Genomic DNA, 21,065 nt, shown 5'->3' with positions numbered 1-21,065 from the left:
CACCAGCATCAAGCCAAACACAAGAAGCCTCTATTTTTCTCCCATGAGTGGGAAAGCAATGATCCCTCCACCCATTGCCGCCCTGGCCTCCTTCTGGGCGGAATGGTGGGATATAAATTTAATAAATTAAAGAAATAAATGCTGCTGCTACAGTCAATTTAAAAGTTCTTTTCAAAAAATAAAAAGGAAAAACACAAAACCAAGAGACTGAACAACACTGGACTACACTTCAGGGTTGTCATACACAACTCCCTCTCAGCCCCCCCCAATATCTGTATGGCCACATTAGACTACTTTGCAGGGCTGCTGTAACTTACCCAGCACTATATCCACCCCTCCCCACTGCTGCACTATGCATATACTAATGTGTGTGTGTGTGTGTGTGAGAGAGAGAGAGAGAGAGAGAGAGATTTAAGAACCAAGAGCTAAATTCAGGATTAAAGTGTTACAAACAAAGAGTCTCATACAAATCTCAAAATAACTACAACAATGTTATGAGCACAGGTCAAACAGCCACACACACTGCAAACAAAAAGTATTTGAGCTTTTGTCATTTATAAACCCATTTAAGGATAGGGGGTGGGGTGGCAGGGCAATTGAGCCAGCAGAAAGAGCAGGCTGCGGGAGACACCGGGGGTGGGAACATACACACACACACACACACACATCACTGTCACTCACCTCCATTCTGTTGCTGCCTTCTCTGTCAGCCTTACCCTCTAGCTTCTCCCTCCACCAGCCAGTTTTTCTCTCTCTCGTGCTTCCTCACACAGAGCACGAGGGAAGAGCAAGCTCAGCAGAAGGCCAGTGTGAGTCACATGTCTGTTGCCCACCAATCACAGGAGCAGAAGACTTCCCCTGCTTCCTCCAAGTAACTGGAAGGGGAGGGGGGAGGGGAGTGAAACGAAAGAACTCCTGGTTTCTACTGTGCCTGCGTGATGAAACCCACGGTAATGCATTTTTTTAATCAATTAAAAACAAACAATGCAGTTTTTTTACTTTAAACCTGCTGAAGATGAAGGTCTGTGTTTGGGACAATCTCAGGGATTTGATTAGAGATACCTTACAGTCATCTCTGAGTTTTAATGAACGACAACAGATTATGAGGGGAGGAACTTCTTTGCCATAGATACACTTTTGGATTAGGATTAGCTGAGGGCTGCACAGAGCTGCTTGGCCAGAGAGCAGTAGATTGACAGACAAGTTTGGAGACCTTCTGTGAGTTCAAATAGAAGTATAACAAGTGTGCAGAACAAGAGTGTGTGGTATTGAGATTTTTGGGGGATTTTTGAAACATTACCTGACATTCTTACACTGAGGCCTCTGCCCTAGTACCCCCGTGGACCAGCCTTCACCGCCTGTTGTTATGGATTACTTTCCACATTGTGAACTAAGTGATCATTGGTTTGTGGAATAATAAATACTGTATATTTCTGAAATTGTGCCATTCTACAATCCTAAATTAGTGGCATTATACATGTAAGCAGTATTATTTATCTACCTGGCATTTGCAGTCTTAATGATAAGTTGGGTGTGTTTAGAATATGTTTAGATATGCTTCCATGGCTGTATAGTATAGTCAGCATGGATTTTTTGCATTCCGCAGTGTTAAATGGAAAATATCCCCCCTGCCATTCTGATGCTTCCCATAAGCTCATTTCAAAACAAAACTTTACAAAAACATAATTGTAGTCCTGAACTCAGAAACACTTGCTTGCTTAACAGCTCTCTAAATTTTCATGGGAATACACAAAGCAGTCAGAGAGAATCCAGAGTTCAAAGTGAAAAAAGGAAGGGGGGGAACCAGACCCTTTTTGGACTTTCTTCTGTCAGAGGTCTCATAATCTGTTGAAATTAATTAAAATTAATTAAAAATCAGCCATGTTCACAGAGTACCTGTAATTCTATCACTGACCTTGCCCTATACTCTGACCTTCATCTTCTGTAGTTTAAAAGTTAAAAAATTTCTGGCTGATTTTTTATTAATTTAAGAAATTTAGTACTGGAGTCAATGATAAGCCCGGACTTGCTCAGTAAGAACCAACTGTCCATGCTCTAAAAGTCAGACTCACAGCTGCTTGGCTTGGCTTGGCTTGGCTAATCAGGGGGGCCACACCCACACCAGACTTTGATTTCACTATAGGCAGTCAGGGCTTCTCCCAAAGAATCCTGGGAAGTGTCATTTGTAAAGAGTGCTGAGAGGAGACTTCTATTCCCCTGACCGACCTCCAGTGGCCAGAGAGGTTTAACAGTCTGCCACTCTGATTGAAGCTCTGTGAGGGGAACAGGGCGTCTCCTAGCAACTCACAGCACCCTTCACTAACTACACTTCCCAGGATTCTTTGGGAGAAGCCATGACTGTCTAAAGTGGAATAAAGGTCTGGTGCGGATGTCACCAGGGACAGTTTAAATTTGGGTGGGAGACTACATGTGCTTGCTGTAGAATATAAAGGTGGGGGAAACGCTAAACAACAGTGATACTGTTTACAAAGTTTTCCTTTTGGAAAAGAAAGGGGCTTCCCCCCTGACCAGTGCCTGCCCACCCCATCTCCTTCTTTGCCTTTGCCCCTTTGAACTCAGTAAGCATGGAAATGATCAAACCTGCCCTCTTCTTCCCCTCAGCCCTTCCTCTCCCCTCCCTCCTCCTCACCTCCCCATCCCGTGGCTAATTTCATCTATCCTAGACATGATTGCAAGACAGTGAATTCCACTGAACTCAATAACCATTCAAATGATCAATCCATTCTCAGCAAACTTGAACAGGATCCCATTTCTTATCTCCCCGATGAAAAAGCAGAGAAATTCACTAATAGGTAAAAAGTCTTACAGTTTAGGAATGTGCCTATAGCCAACAGATATTTCTATCAAACTTTCAAAAGCAGGAAAATTGGGCAACTATAGTGAATGCACCGGGGGAGCAGGAGACCTGACCTTCTCTCTGAGACATTGTACTGCCCTACAAATTTGTAAAAATTCAAAGACAATTTGGGTTGGTCTTTCACAGTCCAATCCACTTCCTGTGTAGCTTGCAAGTATTTGGTTTAACCTAAAAACCAAAATGGAAATGGACTGCCTTCAAGTCGATCCTGACTTATGGCGACCCTATGAATAGGGTTTTCATGGTAAACGGTATTCAGAGGTGGTTTACCATTGCCTTCCTCTGAGGCTGAGAGGCAGTGACTGGCCCAAGGTCACCCAGTGAGCTTCATGGCTGTGTGGGGATTTGAACCCTGGTCCCCCAGGTCAAGAGATTGATTAATTCCATAAAGGATGCCACAGACCTGAACTTACAAGATCTGAACAGGTTGGTTTATAACAGATGCTATTGGAAGTCGCTGATTCATAGGGTTGCCATAAGTTGTAATTGACTTGAAGGCACATAATAACAACATCATTTCTCAGATGAGAATTTAGATCATTTTATCTTTCTATGTGCCTGCCACATATAACATGGAGAATTTTGGAAATTTGGGGCCAGTTTCACTTCTCCCCAGTCTATACGGCAAATGTGATGTAGAGAGTATTTACAAAATTAGGTTGCAATCCAATACACACTTACCTGGAAGTAGGTCTCACTCAACTCAATGGAGCTTACATCTGAGTAGACATGTATTGGATTGCAGTCAATCTATAACTGGGGAGCCACAGATTCATATTCCCATTCAGCTATGAAATTCACTAAGTGATACTGAGCCCAGTCACTCTCTCTCAACCAAACCTACATCAGAGGATTGTCATGAGGATAAAATGATGGGTGAGGAACTGTGCCTTGGAGGAACAGTGGGCTATAAATGTAAAAAAAAAATAAGTATGCCATTGTGCTCCTCTTCCAAGGAGGTCAAGATGGCTTACATGGGAGCAACGTGGTTTCCCCTTTTACAGCAACCCTGTGAGATGAGGGTTAGTATGAGATACAAAGGCACACACGTTGTTTCAAGGGTCAGGCTGAGCCCAGCTCACCTGGGTGCAGGAACAGCCCTTGACCAATGCACCACGGGATATTTACTGTCTTTCTGAATGATCCGTTTAAGGAGCACTTGTGGCCAAAGATGCTTCTGTAATTTCATGCCTAATGTGCTGATCTTTCCTTCTTTGCAGATGCTCTCTACATATCTTAATGCAAGACATCTTCATGACCTGTCTGCCTCATAGCTACTGAGTTCCAATTCACCAGAGTCACCATTCCATATTTTATGAGTTCCAGTTTACCAGAGTCTGGAGTATTTCTAGTCCAGGGTTTACAGAAAGCTCTGGAGCCTAGGCCCTGGAGCTGCTGAAGAGACAGGCTTGTGGTGGGCATTTCCCATACTTAATTTCTATTTGATTTTTTTCAAAATAAAGGGTTCTGTCTGCCATCCTTCCTGTAAAGAGTTTATCTTACAGATGCAGGGTGTAGTCATTGTGTTTGAGTGTTTTCAGATGCAGGAGCTCTTGACAAGACTCTTTGTTCTGTATCTACTGCTGCCTCCACAATTGCTGCTTCCATTTTGAATTAAATTTTTTGTGTAGATGGCTTGTGTGTGTGTGAATCAAAAAGATCATTGTCTGTAAAAAAGAAAAAAAGTGGTGTCTTTTTAAAATATATTTGTCTAACAGTTAACCAGTGTTTTTTCTTATGCAGGAAGACCTGTTGCCAATACCCAATATATTATCTTTATTTCAGACGCAAGAATCCAGCTCATACCCACCCATTGTAAATTTGTTTTTGATTGGATTTTGGAGAGTTTTGTCACTTGTACTTTACATAGATCATTGTAGGAATCAGTAATCAAAACACAGTAAAAAGAGGCCCTATGACATAGCTGTGTTGTGGCAAGTGTACATTAAGAAAATATTTCCATGTTGAGCATCTGGATACAAGAATGACAATTTTAATCATGATTGACTTTTTGTTTTAATTTCTTTTAGCAAGTGAGCACTCGAGCTGAAATACTTGGCTGTGACTGCTTCTTTCCTTTTATCAATGGATTCCGGTCCTACAAGGTAAGAGTTCTGGGTTTGTTGGTTTTTTCTCTCTTTTCAGTTGATTACATTAAAAGGGAAAAGGGAGAATTCTATGATGTGTGCAGTTATGTATTGCTTGTATATGTCTTGAAATCCAATTAATTATTTGTGGTTTTGTTAACTTAAAACGATACCATATGTGCTCTTTTCAGTCAGTGTTTCTCTTATATAATTGTATTCTTAGAAATACAAAATACTGTGTAGTTGGCCTGTATAGTTTGTTAAGCTGTGTTTAGTAAAAGAAGGAGAGGGAAGAATGGCCTATTTTTCAGTGCTTCAGTTTTGAATGTATTTAGTTAAATGTGTTTGGACTCAGTTGGGGCTTCTCTGGACAACCTGTTCATTGAACATTCATCCTGATTTGCTTGCACAAGGTTTATACAGAGGTTTCACTATATTCGATGTTTATTGAGCATCCATTCTGATTTTTTGTAGAGAGGTATGCAAATAGGGTTGCTAAGCATTCCAAACCTTGAGATTTCAGGGGTAGGCCCTAGTGATGTCACAGGAGTGGGCCCTAGTGATGTTATTAGATAAGATACATTAAGCATCAACCACAGTTGCTGGAATATACCACTCAAACAAACAAACAAAATCTCTGATTGAAAATTAAGTTAGAAATCTTAGCTAAGTGAGGGTGTTCCCACATTCAGCTGAAGTGACAAGATCATTCCTTCTCACCTGCTTAGGGAGCCTGGGTAGGGAACATTTAATCTAGCCTACTTGTTTATGGCAAGAAGGGTTTAAGTGCCCTCAGCCAAGGACAGTCACTAGAAGGCCATTGTAGGGAAAATGGAGCCTAGTGTTGTGGAGATGTTAGATGGGAACACTCAGGAGTAAAGATGGATGCTCCTGAAGGCTGCAATTCAAAGCACACTTATTAAGGGACTGAGCCCCATGGAACTCAACAGGTCTTACTTCTGAGTATTGTGCTGTTAGTGAGGCTTGACTAGGGATCCTCTGCAAACATATCCATATCCTGTCTGTTGTGACCCGCCCAGGGAGCTTCGGCTATGGGGCGGTATATAAATTTAATAAATAAATAAATAAATATCCAAGCAGGATTTGCAACCCTCTGCTTGGAATGCTCTGCCTGCCTTTTAAAGTGGCTGCTCCAAACTTCCTTATAGACTTGACCCTTCACTGCAGAGAGAGGTTTCAGAAATGAGTAAGAGTTATAAAGATTCTCTACCCTTTTCTGTCTACCCTGTGGGCTGCTCTAAACTCACTTTGACAGCCAACACAATTCCAGTGAGTAATAATTGACAGAGAGGAAACACACATGGTTTGGTCTACCTTCATAGGCAGTAGTTTGGGAACAACAATAATTGCAGGCACACTTTCCAGTATGTGAATTCTCTTTTACCACTATTGGGCAAGAAAGAAACCATCATGCATCCAACAAGGTGTATCATCAGTGGATTTAAGGGGGTTGAGCTAAGCACATGGAACCACTGTTGTTGCTTCTATGGATGTAAGGGAGTGACATCAGAGGTAAATGAAATGCAAATAGAAAAAAAAAAAACCAAAGACAGTGAAGACAGTGATTATTTACTAAATGCAATACCATACCAACCACAAGATTCCTATGAGTAACGCAGAAAACTCAGCATCTCACAACCAGTCAGGTTTCCTAACCAAAACTAAAAAAAACTACTAGCAGCCAGTCAGCCAAGGTCACAGAAATCCCCATACAGCACAAACTGACCCAGGGGCTGCAGTCAGTGCACAATGCTGTGGCACGACTGCTGACATGAGTGAGACCCTATCAGCACATAATGCCTCTGCTCTGAAATCTGCACTGGTTGCTGCTTTGCTACCAGGCCAAGTTCAAGGTGTGTTTTCGATGTTATGGGTGCCACATAGTACTCTTGTAAGAAATTGATCCTTTAGTGTGGCAGCAACTACGCTTTGGAACTCACTGCCTACTGACATTAGGCAGACACCATTGTACTATTTTCGGCACCTGCTAAACACATTTTTGTTTAGGCACGTCTACTCAGACATGTAGAAGCTATTTTTTAATCTGTTTTTAACTCGTTTTTTGTTTTATTATTTTAAATACTTGCCTTTAACTGGTTTGGCCTATAATTTTGTTGCTTTAATTCCTTTTGTAAACCGCATTGAGTTGTGTTTTTTACCATAAAGTGGTGTTTACATGTTGTAAATAAAATACATAAATAAATTTCAGAGTGACTGTGGCCCTTGGGTCTCTTTCCTCTTTAGGAACAAAGGAATCTGCCTTTTACCGCTCAGGCCATTTGGTGCCATTTGGTTCAGTACTGGTGACATGGACTAGCATTAGTTCTCCAGGATTCCAGGCAATAGTCTTTTCCAGAGATTGGATTTTGGATCTTTGCGTACAAAGCATGTGCCCTCCCACGGAGCTATAGCCCTTCCCCTGTTTAAAAAAGTATATTTTAAAATTGTCCATTTCAGTTCACTAATGAATCACAGCACACCTAGAGCAGATCCACACCATTTATTTAAAGCGTATTCAACACACATTTAAAGCACGTGATTCCCACCACAGAATTTTGAGAACTGTAGTTTAAGGGTGATGGGAACTATAACTGTGAGGGGGTAACTACACTTCCCAGGATTCTTTGGTGGAAATCATACACTTTAAATGCAAGTTGAACATGCTTTAAATGTATTGTGTGGATCTACTTATTGTTAATACTTTAAAGTAGGTAAACATTTGTCTCTTGTATGTAACTGTGCTCTTACAAACTGTGGATCAAACAATTAAAATAGCTATTTTAATTGAAGAAAACAAAAAAGGAGTGACAATTCTAGCCGTACAGTAAGGCAAGCTATAAAATGAAATTAAAAAATCCTGTCTCGCCCATCTAGCAAGTTTCTTTGAGATATGTAGCTAGAGATGGTCAGCTAGAGATGGTCATAGGCAGGTACACTTGGACTTTCAAAAAGCTTTGACAAAACCCCACACTAGCAGGTTCTGAGTAAATTTAGTAGTTATAGGATAAGAGGACAGGTCCTCATATGGAACTTTTACTTTTTACTAAAAATAAGGCAGAGGCAGGAATAAATGGGCAATGGTGGAAAATAAACAGTGGAATATTCTACTGGTCTGTATGATGTTATTCATCTTATTTATAAATGATGTGACATTAAGGGTGAGCAGTATGATAGCTATGTATGTAGACTAGGGATGAGGGAGAAATTTGATTAAGTTCACATTTAAAAGGACTGGTCACGGAACTGAAACAGCCTTGGTCGCTCTGGTAGATGATATGAGGAGGGCATTAGATAGGGGAGAATTTACCTTCCTTGTCCTCCTCGATCTCTCAGCGGCTTTTGATACTGTCGACCACAGTATCCTTTTATATCGCCTAGAGGGATTGGGAATAGGAGGCACTGTATTACGGTGGTTCCGCTCCTTTCTCTCTGATAGATACCAACAGGTGGCATTGGGGGAGGAGGTTTCAGACCCTTGGCCTCTCAATTGTGGTGTGCCACAGAGTTCTATCCTCTCTCCCATGCTATTTAACATCTATATGAAGCCGCTGGGGGCAATCATCAGGAGATTTGGGCTGCAGTGTCACCAATATGCAGATGACACTCAGCTCTATCTCTCATTTAAATCCTCACCAGAGTTGGCTGTGGAGACCGTGTCCAAGTGCCTGGAATCCGTGAGTGGATGGATGGGAAGGAATAGGCTGAAACTGAACCCCGACAAGACCGAGGTGCTGCTCGTGGGGGACAAGAGAAGGTTGGGAACCGTTGACCTGAAGTTCAATGGGGTGAGTTTACCCCTAAAGGACCAGGTCCGCAGCCTCGGGGTTGTACTTGATTCCAAGCTGTCCATGGAGGCTCAGATTTCGGCTGTGAGCCGGGCAGCTTGGTACCAGCTACACCTTATACGTAGGCTGCAACCCTACCTTCCTGTTCATCAGCTCTCACTGGTAGTACATGCCCTGGTCACCTCTCAATTAGATTACTGTAATGCGCTCTGCGTGGGGTTACCCTTGAAAACGGTCCGGAAACTACAACTTATTCAAAATGCGGCGGCTCGATTACTCACAAACAGTCGTCGCCGGGACCACATCACGCCAGTGTTGTTCGATCTACACTGGCTTCCAGTTGTTTTCCAGGCCCAATTCAAGGTGTTGGTTTTAACCTTTAAATCCCTACACGGTCTCGGCCCAGTTTATCTAAAGGAGCGCCTACAACGCCACCAATCATGCCGCCTGACAAGATCGGCCACACAAGGCCTTCTCTCAGTCCCGCCAACCAAAGCAGCTAGGTTGGCGGGCACTAGAGAGAAGGCCTTTTCAGTGGCGGCCCCCACCCTCTGGAACTCCCTCCCACAAGATCTTCGGCACATCTCTTCCCTGAATATGTTCCGCAAGGCCTTAAAGACCTGGCTTTTTCAGCAGGCTTTCGGGACTTCTGGGGAGGCTTAATATTCTTCTGTTTTAAATGCCTCCTATTATGTATTGTTTGCTCTTATAATTTATATATTTCACTGTATTTTTATATTGTATTCTGCCATATTTATTGTATGTACGTTGCCTAGAGTGGCCACTGGCCAGATAGGCGACACATAAATTAAATTTATTATTATTATTATTATTATTATTATTTAAATCTGAAATGATGAAATCCACACTTTCCAAAACAATATAATTGAAACAAAGCCATTCTTCAAAATTCGTACTTATCAGAATTTTGCAGTACAGTTCTCCAGCCAAACGATATTTACAAAAAACACATATGTTAGAAAGTGTACATAAAAATGAATATATTAGTGAAAATAACATACACAAATGTGCTATATTGGGAGAAATTGCTTGCAAAAATGTTTACATTAGTAAAAACTGCCTACAAAGACATGTTTATTAGGAGAAATTGGCACTAAAATGTTTTTTTAAAAAAAAAAATACAGTAGCAGAAACATGGGAACTGAATTTAAGATTGCAAAAATGAGAAACAGAGTGAACTGCATTAGACATAGCCTACCATCCCTAATGGAGATGGCACCGAATTACTCAGGATGTTGCAAACCCAGGCGTGCTGTGAGCAATACCACTTCTCCAAACTGGGTGAATAGGCAACAAAATGGCCAGTGAAATTCACTGTAAGTGTAAAGCGTTTCATGTTGGGTCAAACCATCTTCTTCAGAAATATGCTGATGGAATCTGATCTAGCTATGGGTTTGTGGTGAATTGCTCAAGGCAAATGTCAACAGCAGTGAAGAATACAAATTCTGTGTTAGGAATTTTTCGAAAGAGAAATAATATAAAAACAGTGTAATGTCTTTATACAATAAACTGACAGTGTGGCCACATTTGGAATGCTGTACATTGTTTCGTCCCAGTATTTCAGAAAGGACATTGTAGACTTGACACAGTACAGGAAAAGACAACCAAAATTCCCAAAGGATCATAGCACTGCTTGATTTTTTTAAAAAGGCAAATATTTAGAACTTTTTTTAATAAGAAAGAGAACCAGTGTGGCATAGTGGCTAGAGTGCTGGACTATGAGCTGGGTTCGAATCCCCACATAGCCATGAAGCTCACTGCGTGACCTTGGGCAAGTCACTGCCTCTCAACCTCAGAGGAAGGCAATAGTAAACCACCTCTGATTACTGCTTACCATGAAAACCCTATTCATAGGGTCACCATAAGTTGGGATCGACTTGAAGGCAGTCAAGTGTAGTGTAGTGTTAATAAGAAAGGAACACTGGGGGGTGGGAAGTGCATTCATGAATAACATGGAAAAAGTGAATAGCAATAAATCTTTCTCCTTTAATTCAAGAAGCTGGGGTCACTCAGTGAAATGAATGGGTAGCAGATTCAGGACAAACATAATGTACAATTATTTTATCAAGTGTGCTGCCACAGGTTGTCATGACAGCCACTGTCATAGATGCAATTACACACATTTGCAGGAAGCAGGGCTATCCATGATAATTAAATAGAACCTCCATATTCAAAGTCAGTGTACCTTTAAATAGAAATTGCTGGGGGGTCAGCTGGCTTCATGATCTGCTTGTAGGCTTCCCAGAAGTATCTGGCTAGCAAGTATTGGTAATGAGATGCTGGACTAGATTATTGTTTGATGTAATACTTCAGAGTTTTCCTTGTCTTAATTTTTGTAGATTTAGGGAAAGAAAGGTATCTCCCCTGTAAAACACCTCATAACTCTTCATTTTCAATTGTTATGAGGCTACATTCAGAGAATGGCTTGACAAGATTTTTTTTTTTTTTTTACGTCTTTTGCTTTTATATAGATGATATTCTGTTCCTCAATATATTGCTTCTGAATCATTTTTACTCATGGTGTTTTGGGGTGTTTTAGGCTTTTAGCATCCATTAGAAAAGACTGATCAATAAGATCAGTCTTGCTCACCAGTCACAATCTAAATGAATTCCATGGAAGAGAAGCACTTTCCCTCCTGGCGAAAGTACTGCTAAGTGAGCAGGCTCTTTCAAGTGGAAGTAGGTACATTGAGAAGTAGGATTAGCAAAGGCTTCTAGCTTTCATGGTAGAAGAGGGAGTCTCCAGTTGCTGTGTATTCCTTTTAAGAAGTAGAATCAGCCTCTGCTCTGCACATTGCATGACATATGCTACAACATTAGTTCATTAATAAGAAGGGAGAGTGAATCAGCTTCTGCAGGGATGAGACTGTGCTGGGACCATCAAGGAGCAAGCATTTCCACCTGCCTTGCCCCACCCCTCTGCCTGGGCCTTATCAGGAGGAGCTGCAGGCTGAGTCGTGCTGCTGCAGGGATGAGACTGTGCTGGGACCATCAAGGGGCAAGCGTTTCCACCTGCCTTGCCCCCCACCCCTGCTCTTAGTGACATTTGTTTGGGGACTGTCCTTTACCAGGAAGATGAATGTTTTTGGTTTGCTGTTCCTGTTTTTTTAGCTTTTCCGTTCTTGTTAGTTTTTATTGTTAGTCTCTTAATGTTTTGATGTTTGCATGTTCTGCTTTGTACGTCGCTTAGAGTGGCTGACAATTCAGCCAGGTAAGCGACTAATAAGTCGAATAAATAAATAAATATTTTGGATGAAAATGCTACCAGCGATTGTGGGTAGCTGTGTTAAATGGGATGGGGCAGAAAGGGTTAGGATGTTATTAATATGTGATCTTTCTGAATCACTGTTCAGCCATGTTAAGATGTAGCCTCTGTTTTAAAGCTGGAGAAAAGCTGCCTGCCTGCTAGTATCTGATAGTATTTAGCATCTGCTTTTGGTGGGGGGAGTGGCACCTTTCCAAACAAGATAAATGTTCAATGGTTCCTTGCATTCCTTTCATTTTCCCCTGCTGAGAAATCAGTGTCGTCTTAATTTCCTTTGCCCTAGTGGGAAGTGTGGTCAGTCAGGCTGCTTTCACACATGGGGCTAATAGCGCTAGTTTATTGGATTAAAAAGGTAGCGCTTCGTTCCATATTTCAAAAATCCCTTTCACACTGCAGTACCTGTTATACCGGAATTTTGCACAACAGTCTTTCACACACACAGCAGAGTTTTTCTCCCCCCCCCCCTTCATTCGGCCTCATGCGACACCGGATGAGCTGGTTTGAGGCCTGTTCTTTCGGTGCATGGGGGGGTTGAAAGAGGTGCAATTGTGATCGCAATCAGCTGAGAGGCGCGGCAGCGCAGCAGCAGAGGCTCTGGTTGAGCACAAGCAGCAGCAGCACACAGGCTGCTTTCTCAGGAGCAGCTGGGAGGCGTGGTGGTGGCAGTGCAGCAGTGCGCGAAGGCTGCATGCTGGGAGGGCTGTTGGTAAGGGCGGGAACGCACTGCATGCTGGGAGGGCTGCCACGTGAGCAGCGGCAGCTAACGCAAAACTCCCGCAATCTTCTGGTTTCCCAGCCTGCTATCGGAATTTTTGAGGTATCATTTATTATGGAAGTTAGTGCTAAACTTTCAATACATTCCACCAGAATTCCGGAGCTACCCGTTATGTCATGTGAAAGCTCAAATTTTATGTGCAAATTAACAGGAAATAAATCATCAGAATAATGGAATATAGTGCAGTGTGAAAGGGGCCTCTATCTATCTGAAATCTCTATAAGGGACTCTGTTGGTTGTAGTCCTGAAGTGAGACTTTCTTCCCCATCTGCAGCTCTGCAATTGATTCTGTTAATAGAAAATGGCCTACAGTGGTCCTCTCTGCACTGTCTAGAGAGAGAATGAGACTCAGAAGATACAGACAGTGATTTTGATTTTCCTTTCTCTATTCCCCATTGGGGACTATACTTTTCTGTGTAACAAGTGTAAGATGTTTGGTTCAATATATGGACCCAACAGTTAACAAGGTAGTTTTATTAAGTAGTTGTTACAACAACCCTGTGTTTCTCCTGGATCTCCTTCAGTCAGCCAGGCTCCACCCCCTCACCTCATTATTCAGGGATCATCTCTAAATTCCCATCCCAATGTTTCTTGTAAGGAAGTGTCTCTAAATTACTACAATCACTACATATCCCATTTTGTCAACCAAAGTAACAAACACCAAGAGTCAAACAAGAACTAAATTATGTAGAGGGGAGGTTACTAGCACATCACTCTAGAGTGAATCTTTACCACTCACTTCCTGGCTTTATTACAGGCGTTTCAGCAAGTTTCTGTAAGTCTATGTGGACATATTCCTTCACCTTATCTTCCATAATGTCATTCTGGGAAACAACTTGTTTTTCTTTCTGCCCCTGTGAACATACAAGAGGTGGCTATGTGGAGTCTGTTCCATTTCCACCTGCTGGAGCATCTGGTTCACTCTTTGGGAGTGCTTGGAGATACTAACGATTAAGTCAAGAAGTCTCTCCTTGAGCTGTCTGAACTAAATATGATCATGGGTGCACTAGCTGTTGGACTGTGCCACTCTGATCCCAGAGATCGCTTTGTCACCTGGTTTCAGTCCAGGGATCTCCTTTGCCAAAATATTGTTTTTGGTTTTGTTTCAGAACTTGTTTGTTTTTTCGCACTTCTATATGGTCATGTTCCTCCACAAGTAATTCCTCAGTTATGGGTAGTATAGAGTGTATCCTTCTTCCTATGAGTAACTGCGGTAAGCCAATAATGCCTTATATAAATCACAGCTGCCTTTTTTCATCAGGTTTTTAACTGTTTGGATTGACTTTTCCACAAGGCCATTGGACTGGGGATAATGGGGACTGGATGTACTGTGGCAGAAGTTCCAGTCCTCTGCAAACTGCTTAAACTCTGAACTGGAAAATGTCCAGGTCAGTGGTGGCTCCAAAGATGTGAGCAACCCGTAGCTACCTCTATTTTACACTGCCCCTTCACCCCATCCCATTTGCACAGTGCCCCCACTGCCAAAGATGCTACTGCCTCTGCACCCCCAACAGTCACCACTGCTTAGGAGTTATGTTTTAAGGTCAGTAATAGGATTATGCGTACTCTATGAAAATGGCTGATTTTTAATTAATTTCAGCAAATTATGAAACCACTAATAGAAAAAAAAATCTAGCAGGGGTCTCGATTATTTTATTCTTGGTTTCGACTTTGAACTCTAGATTCTCTCTGAATGTTTTGTATATCACCATGAAAACTTTTTTGCCTACAAGTGAATTTTCCTGTGTCCCTAAAGAATCTTCCAGTCATCACCACATCTTGTGGCAAGGAAATCGCGTTGGGAGTGGGATCCTCACTCAAGCCTTCCTATTTTCACCAAAGTAGGTCCATATAGTCTGGTATTATACCTTTGTTTTCTATTTTTGGCCTTGTGCAGAAAAATATAGCCTGCTGTTCCCCTTAGTAGAGAGATAGACCTTTCTTTTTCTTTTCTGGACAGACACATAACACATAAAGTTTGCATCAGACATGAACATTCAAATCATAGCCACAAAATCTGACTGATCTGCAGTTTCTCAATAAAAACACCTGATTCCTCAATAAATGCAGCTTATAATGCATCATACTGAAATGACAATTGGAGAGTCAGGATAAAAAAAAACATTTTAAAATGCTGCCAGCATATTAAAATAATTCCTTCCAGTCTTGTTTTTTTTAATTGTTGGTCAGATAATAAATAAATATTGCAGAATACCAGATAAATTATGTTTTAAATACTTTCTAAGCGGCGTAGGAGGAGGACACTGCATTTAGAGCTCCGCGTTTAGAGCTCCGCAGTTGTTTTTAACATCTTTTCTTGGAGCCCATATGGAGAAGAAAACGCTCCTACCTGTACTGCCGATAAGCACCAACGAAACCTGGTGACTGTGACGGCGTTGGTGAGAACGTTGAAGGGAACAGTAAGTAACAAACGTTTATTGCACTGTAGCCATAGGCCATTGCATAGCATACAAAATATAACAACCATTACAATAGCATGTCAGGTGTCAACAATTTAAATTATCAGAATCAAGTGTTTGTTTTATAGTTTTAACATACTGAGCTCTAATATGTTTTGCTGCAAGGGCAAAATTAGTAACCACTATTGTAGTCTCTTTGTGGGTGTCTGCCAGCAATTCTGTAATTAAAATATCTGGTAAAAGGCCCTCTCTGGGCTTTATAAAAACCTCTAAAAATTTCCTTCTTGGATTTGAATAAAATGGACAATTTAATATATAATGAACAAGATCTTCAACCTCCTTACAACCACAAATACAGAGACGTGGCCCCCTCGGGATCCCCTTATATCTGCCCTCTAGGACAGATGTAGGCATTGATTGAAACCTAATTTCCGTAAAAGCCTTACGCTTCACTGGATTTAGTAGGGTAGTAAAATAAGCAGTTGTTTGAAAATTAGGTTTAAAAAGGGAAAACCATCTTGAATACGGGGATGACACAATGTATAACCTGTCTTGAATCTCATCAAAGTTAAAAACCCAATTGTGAAGTTCCGTTGGCGTAAAAATTTTAAGATCATACCAGGAAAGCTTATAATAATCAATTAGTGTTTTTGTTGCTTCTGCCCATCCCCCTTTTTGTAATTGTACATGCCAACAGTCTTTAACAATTGAGTGGTCTTTTAAAAGTAGTATTTTCCTCCAGAATCGCAAAATTGCTAAATCAATTTTAGCTCTCAAGGAATGGATTCCCATTTCCATCCTTACATGAGCTGAGGGCGTACCTTTTGGGAGACCCAAAATTTGTTTCAGGAATACATTTTGGAGGGGTTCTATAAAGGGCTTTAACAAATATTTCTGCTCCATAAAGTAATTTCGTCAATGCTTTAGCTTTATAGATTTTTATCATTGGAGCAATTTGCTGACCTCCTCTGGTGTAGAAGAATTTTTTTAATTGACCTAATATTCTAGCACTAGCTAGTTTTATTTCTTCTAATTGTGGTCTCCAGGAGAGAGTTGACAAAAAAGTTATCCCAAGATATTTAAAGGACTGGGCTTGTTCCAAACGGATTCCATCCAATGTCCATGAACTTTTAGACTTCCTGTATTTTCCGCAAATCATGATTTTCGATTTTGCGTGATTTATGTTGAGATGGTGACTACAGCAGAAATCTTCTAGCCTGGCTAACATTCTTTTTAGTCCTATTTTATTTAGGGGGAAAAGTACTAAGTCGTCCACATATAATAAAACTGAATTTTTTTTCCCCTTTATAGAGGGGGAAAAAAAATTTAAAGAAGAAAGAGCCGGAACTATATCATTAATGAAATAATTAAAAAGAAAAGGAGCCAATAAGCACCCTTGTTTCACCCCTTTCCCAGTGAAAATATTTGCTGACAGGGCACCATTTCTCCCTAACGGTACCCTTACCGTGTTAGAGTGATGTAAGGATTTGATAAGCCAAATCAAACGCCTATCAATATTTGATTTTTCTAGTTTATCCCATAGCAGCTCCCTGTCTACCGAATCAAAAGCCGCTGCAAAGTCAATAAATGCTATATATAGCGATAGTATTACTCTCTTTACAGCATTATTTATAAGATGGTGTAGAATATATATTTGTTCCATCGTACTTCTTCCTTTTCTGAATCCCGCTTGTTCTTGTTGTATAATTGAATGTTTTATTTCCCATTCTACCAGTTTGTTTAATAAAAATCTCCCATATAATTTCGCAGTAATATCAATTAGGCTGATAGGCCTATAATTACTGGGATCAGTTGGATCTCCTTTCTTAAACACGGGGACTATTATACTGGTGCGCCACCCTTGTGGGAAGTCACCCGTATTATTAATGTGTGTAAAAAGGGCGGCTAATATCGGGCTCCACCATGTCCTATCTATCATAAAAAGCTCAGGAGGTAGCATATCCTCCCCTGGAGCTTTATTCGATTGGAGAGTCATAATCAGGTCTTCAATTTCAGCACTTGTGACCGGCGGCCATTGAGGTATATCTATACAAGGTTCTACCCGCCCGGACATAATTAAGGATGACGCGCCAAATATGAAACTAAAATGGGCAACCCAGGTTTCTGGCAAAATCGGTGGAATGGATATTCCTTTGTCCTGTGCAAACCCTCTCTGTACCAGGTTCCAGAAATCTGTATCCTTTCGATGTATAGTGGCCTGTTCGAGTTCTCTCCAATTATCAGCATAAAACTTTAATTTTCTTTTAGAAGGGTTTTATATGCTCTCTTTAGAACGAGTAAGTCCTGAACAACTTCATTTGATGGAGATTTACGTATAATTTTAATTTGTGCCGACATTTCTTTCCTTTTAGCTCTGCATTCTCCATCGTACCATGATTTTGCCTCCCTGATCTTTTTTGGGGGGATAGTCGATGATACATAATTTTTAAGAGATGTTACTACTTGATCGTATATGGTCAGGATATCTTCAGGGTTGGAAATCACCCTGGAATGGAGGGATATTAGAGGGCTCGAATCTAGTGATTGCTTTACCGACGCCTCAATATTTATTGACCATTTAATGCGTCTATTAGTCGAGAGGTTATCCAGGATAGGGTTAAACGTGCTCGGGCGAAGTTTGAAGGGAACAGAGAAAGGCTTGCGGAATGCTGGAGGGCAACCGGGCGGCGTTGAGTTGTACTCCTTTCGGGCTGCGGTTGAGTCGAGCTTTCGTCAGTGGGGAGCGGGATGAAGGGCCGGTGCAGAGGAATAGGAGCTGCGGCTGTTGCGTTTTCTCTTTTGGACCGCAGCTTCTCGCTGGGCTGAGAAACGCCGCTATTGCCGCTCTCCCTTTGCCCGCGAAGTCTAACTGGCCTGCACCGCCCACCACAGCTGCCGGCTCCTCCATCCACCCAGCCCAGCCAGCTAGCAAGGCTCAGACGTTGGAAAACCCTCGCCGCCGCCGCTGCCGGGCTCTTTCAAAGCCAAAGGAGGAGGAGGAGGAGGTGGGCGGTTGCCTCGCTGTTTTGCTGCCCTCCTCTTGACTGCGGAGCTCCAACTAGCCTATAACGCCTACCATACGGCTGCCGGCCCCTCTGTCCACCTTAGCCAAAGAGGGAGAACTTTTGCCGCTGCCGCCACCGAGCCCTCGTTAAGTCAGAAGAGGAAGAGGAAGAGGAGACTGGCGGCGGATCTACACTGCGGCAGCCCGTGGCACTGGCTTTAACCCAGTGGGTCTACTCTGTGCGGAACAGCATCGCCTCCCTTTTGTTGGAGGGCCTTTTGAAGAGACCTTGTGGCGCCACTTAATTTTGCCACGCTTTGGGAGGGCGGTTTAAAGGCGGTGGAAGCTAATATTGGGTCATGTGCTACTCACTGGGGGGAGAGGGGGAAAGGGTGGGAGGCCAATGTATACCGAGGCTGAGCGGCAGACGCTGGTGGGGAGCTAGGGGCAGGTCATGTCAGGTAAGAGGAACCAGAGAGAGATGCGTAATATCTGTCCCTCGTTCCAGGCCTGCCCGGAACCAACAGATAGCTGGGGGGTACTTGGTTCCATGCTCCGGCCTTCGAGTACTGCTGTGCAATGCCAGGTCTGTCGCCCAAAAAAATCCCTCATCCATGATATGATACTGGATGAGGGCACGGACCTGGCATGCATTACGGAAACCTGGCTGGATAAAGCTTCTGCTCCTACTCTGGCTGCCATGTGCCCGGCTGGGTTTTCGTATGCACAGCAGCTGAGGGCTGGTAGTAGGGGAGGGGGAGTGGCGGTTATTTATCGAAGGTCCTTGGTTCTCACCAGACCCCCACTCTATGAGACCAAGGTGGCAGATTGCATGTACTGGAGGTTGGGAGCAAAGGGCAGTCTGGCGATTCTGCTTGTGTACCGCCCACCCTGCTGCACAACGGACTCCCTAGCCGAGGTGCTGGGGCTGGTCTCGGATGTACGGGTGCAGTCCCCAAACCTTTTGGTATTGGGGGACTTCAACGTGCACTCGGAGGCCAGTCTCACTGGAGCACCTCGGGACTTCTTGGAAACCATGGCTTCCTGGGAGCTGCACCTTATTTCAATGGGACCCACCCATGTAGCTGGTCATGCACTCGACCTTGTGTTTGTCTTGGGAGAGGAGGGGAGTGGTCTGAATATTGGGGATACATCCATCACTCCCTTGTCATGGTCAGATCGCTACCTGGTGAGGATGGACCTTTCACTGCCGCAAACCCTCTGTGGGGTTGAAGGGCCCATTAAGATGGTCCGCCCCAGGCGTCTGATGGAGCCAGATGGGTTCTTGAATGCGCTTGGGGATACTTTGGAACAAGCAAACGGCCACTCGGCTGAGGACCTGGTGGAGGGCTGGAATGCCGCGATCACCGGGGTGCTGAACCGAGTGGCCCCAAAACACCCTCTCCCCCTGAACAGAACTCAGACGGCACCGTGGTTTACCCCACGGTTGCGAACGCTGAGGCGGGAGGTGAGACGGCTAGAGCGCCGGTGGCAAAAGTCTCACTCTGAGGACGACCGAACACTGGTTAGAGCCTATCATGTGGCAATAAGGGCAACAAAAAATGATTTTTATGCTGCCTCTATTGCATCTGTGAAGTGCTGTCCCAGGAGACTGTTCCAAGTGGTCCGGAGCCTGGTCGGTCCAGTTGCTCCGGAACTGCTGGAACATGATAAGGTCTCCTGTGACAAGTTTGCTAAACACTTTGCGGATAAAATCGATCGTATTAAAAGCGATATTCCGTACACTGTGGATACAGGGAGTGAGCCAGAGGTGATCAGTGTTGCTTCGGTGGCATGGGATCGGTTTCAGCTTCTTCCCTCTGAGGAAGTGGACAAGGTGCTTTCAACTCTAAAGCCGACCACCTGCCTACTTGATCCTTGCCCTTCGTGGCTCATCATGAGCTGCAAAGATAGACTGGGAGAGAGAATCAAGCTGATGGTAAATGCATCGCTTGGAGTAATGTCATCAGTGCTCAAGGAGGCGATAATAAAACCAATTTTAAAAAAGCCCTCCTTGAACCCTCAAGATCTGAACAACTTTCACCCAGTCTCAAATGTGCCATTCTTAGGCAAGGCAGTTGAGCGGGTGGTGGCTAAACAGCTGTAAGCACACTTGGAAGAAACGGATTATCTAGATCCATTTCAGTCGGGCTTCAGACCGGGACATGGGACTGAAACAGCCTTGGTCGCCTTGGTAGATGATATGAGAAGGGCGTGGGATAGAAGCGAATGCACCTTCCTTGTCCTTCTTGATCTCTCAGCGGCTTTTGATACCGTTGACCACGGTATCCTCTTGGACCGCCTGCAGAGGTTAGGTATTGGGGGCACTGTATTGCAGTTGTTCCATTCCTTCCTCTCTGGGAGGTACCAAAGAGTAGCACTGGAGGAGGAGGTTTCAGATCCCTGGCCCCTCATTTGTGGGGTACCACAGGGGTCTATCCTTTCTCCAATGCTTTTTAACATCTATATAAAGCCGCTGGGAGCAATCATCAGGAGATTTGGGCTGCAGTGTCATCAGTATGTGGATGACACGCAGCTCTATCTCTCATTTAAATCTTCACCAAGGTTGGCTGTGGAAACCCTGTCCAAATGTCTGGAGACGGTGAGTGGCTGGATGGGAAGGAATAAGCTGAAGCTGAATCCTGACAAAACCGAGGTGCTGTTTGTGGGAGACAAGGGAAGGCTGGGAGATATAGACCTGGTGCTTAACGGGGTACGACTGCCCCTGAAAGACCAGGTCCATAGCCTGGGGGTCATCCTTGACTCCCAGCTGTCCATGGAGGCTCAAGTTTCAGCTGTGAGCCGGGCA

General features: G+C 43.2%; 1 protein-coding gene across 13 annotated transcripts in view; it reads left to right on the top strand.

The window, feature by feature from the left end:
* The window catches only part of LINGO2 (leucine rich repeat and Ig domain containing 2), a 982,977-nt gene that overhangs the window by 414,892 nt on the left and 547,020 nt on the right, over positions 1–21,065 (top strand). For 11 of the 13 annotated variants that reach the window (XM_061631549.1, XM_061631628.1, XM_061631608.1 and 8 more), the window contains 2 exons: positions 4,099–4,292; positions 4,909–4,983. The exons of 1 other annotated variant lie outside the window; for it this stretch is intronic. The gene's annotated coding sequence lies outside the window, so the exon portion shown is untranslated. The remainder of the gene's footprint in view (positions 1–4,098; positions 4,293–4,908; positions 4,984–21,065) is intronic. One more of the 13 variants, XM_061631578.1, reaches the window with a different exon arrangement.

This window comes from Rhineura floridana, chromosome 1, assembly GCF_030035675.1.
Source record: "Rhineura floridana isolate rRhiFlo1 chromosome 1, rRhiFlo1.hap2, whole genome shotgun sequence".
Classification (NCBI taxonomy): Eukaryota; Metazoa; Chordata; class Lepidosauria; order Squamata; family Rhineuridae; genus Rhineura; species Rhineura floridana.
The sequence above is the reverse complement of the archived record's forward strand: the minus strand, read 5'-3'. Positions and strand labels throughout refer to the sequence as shown.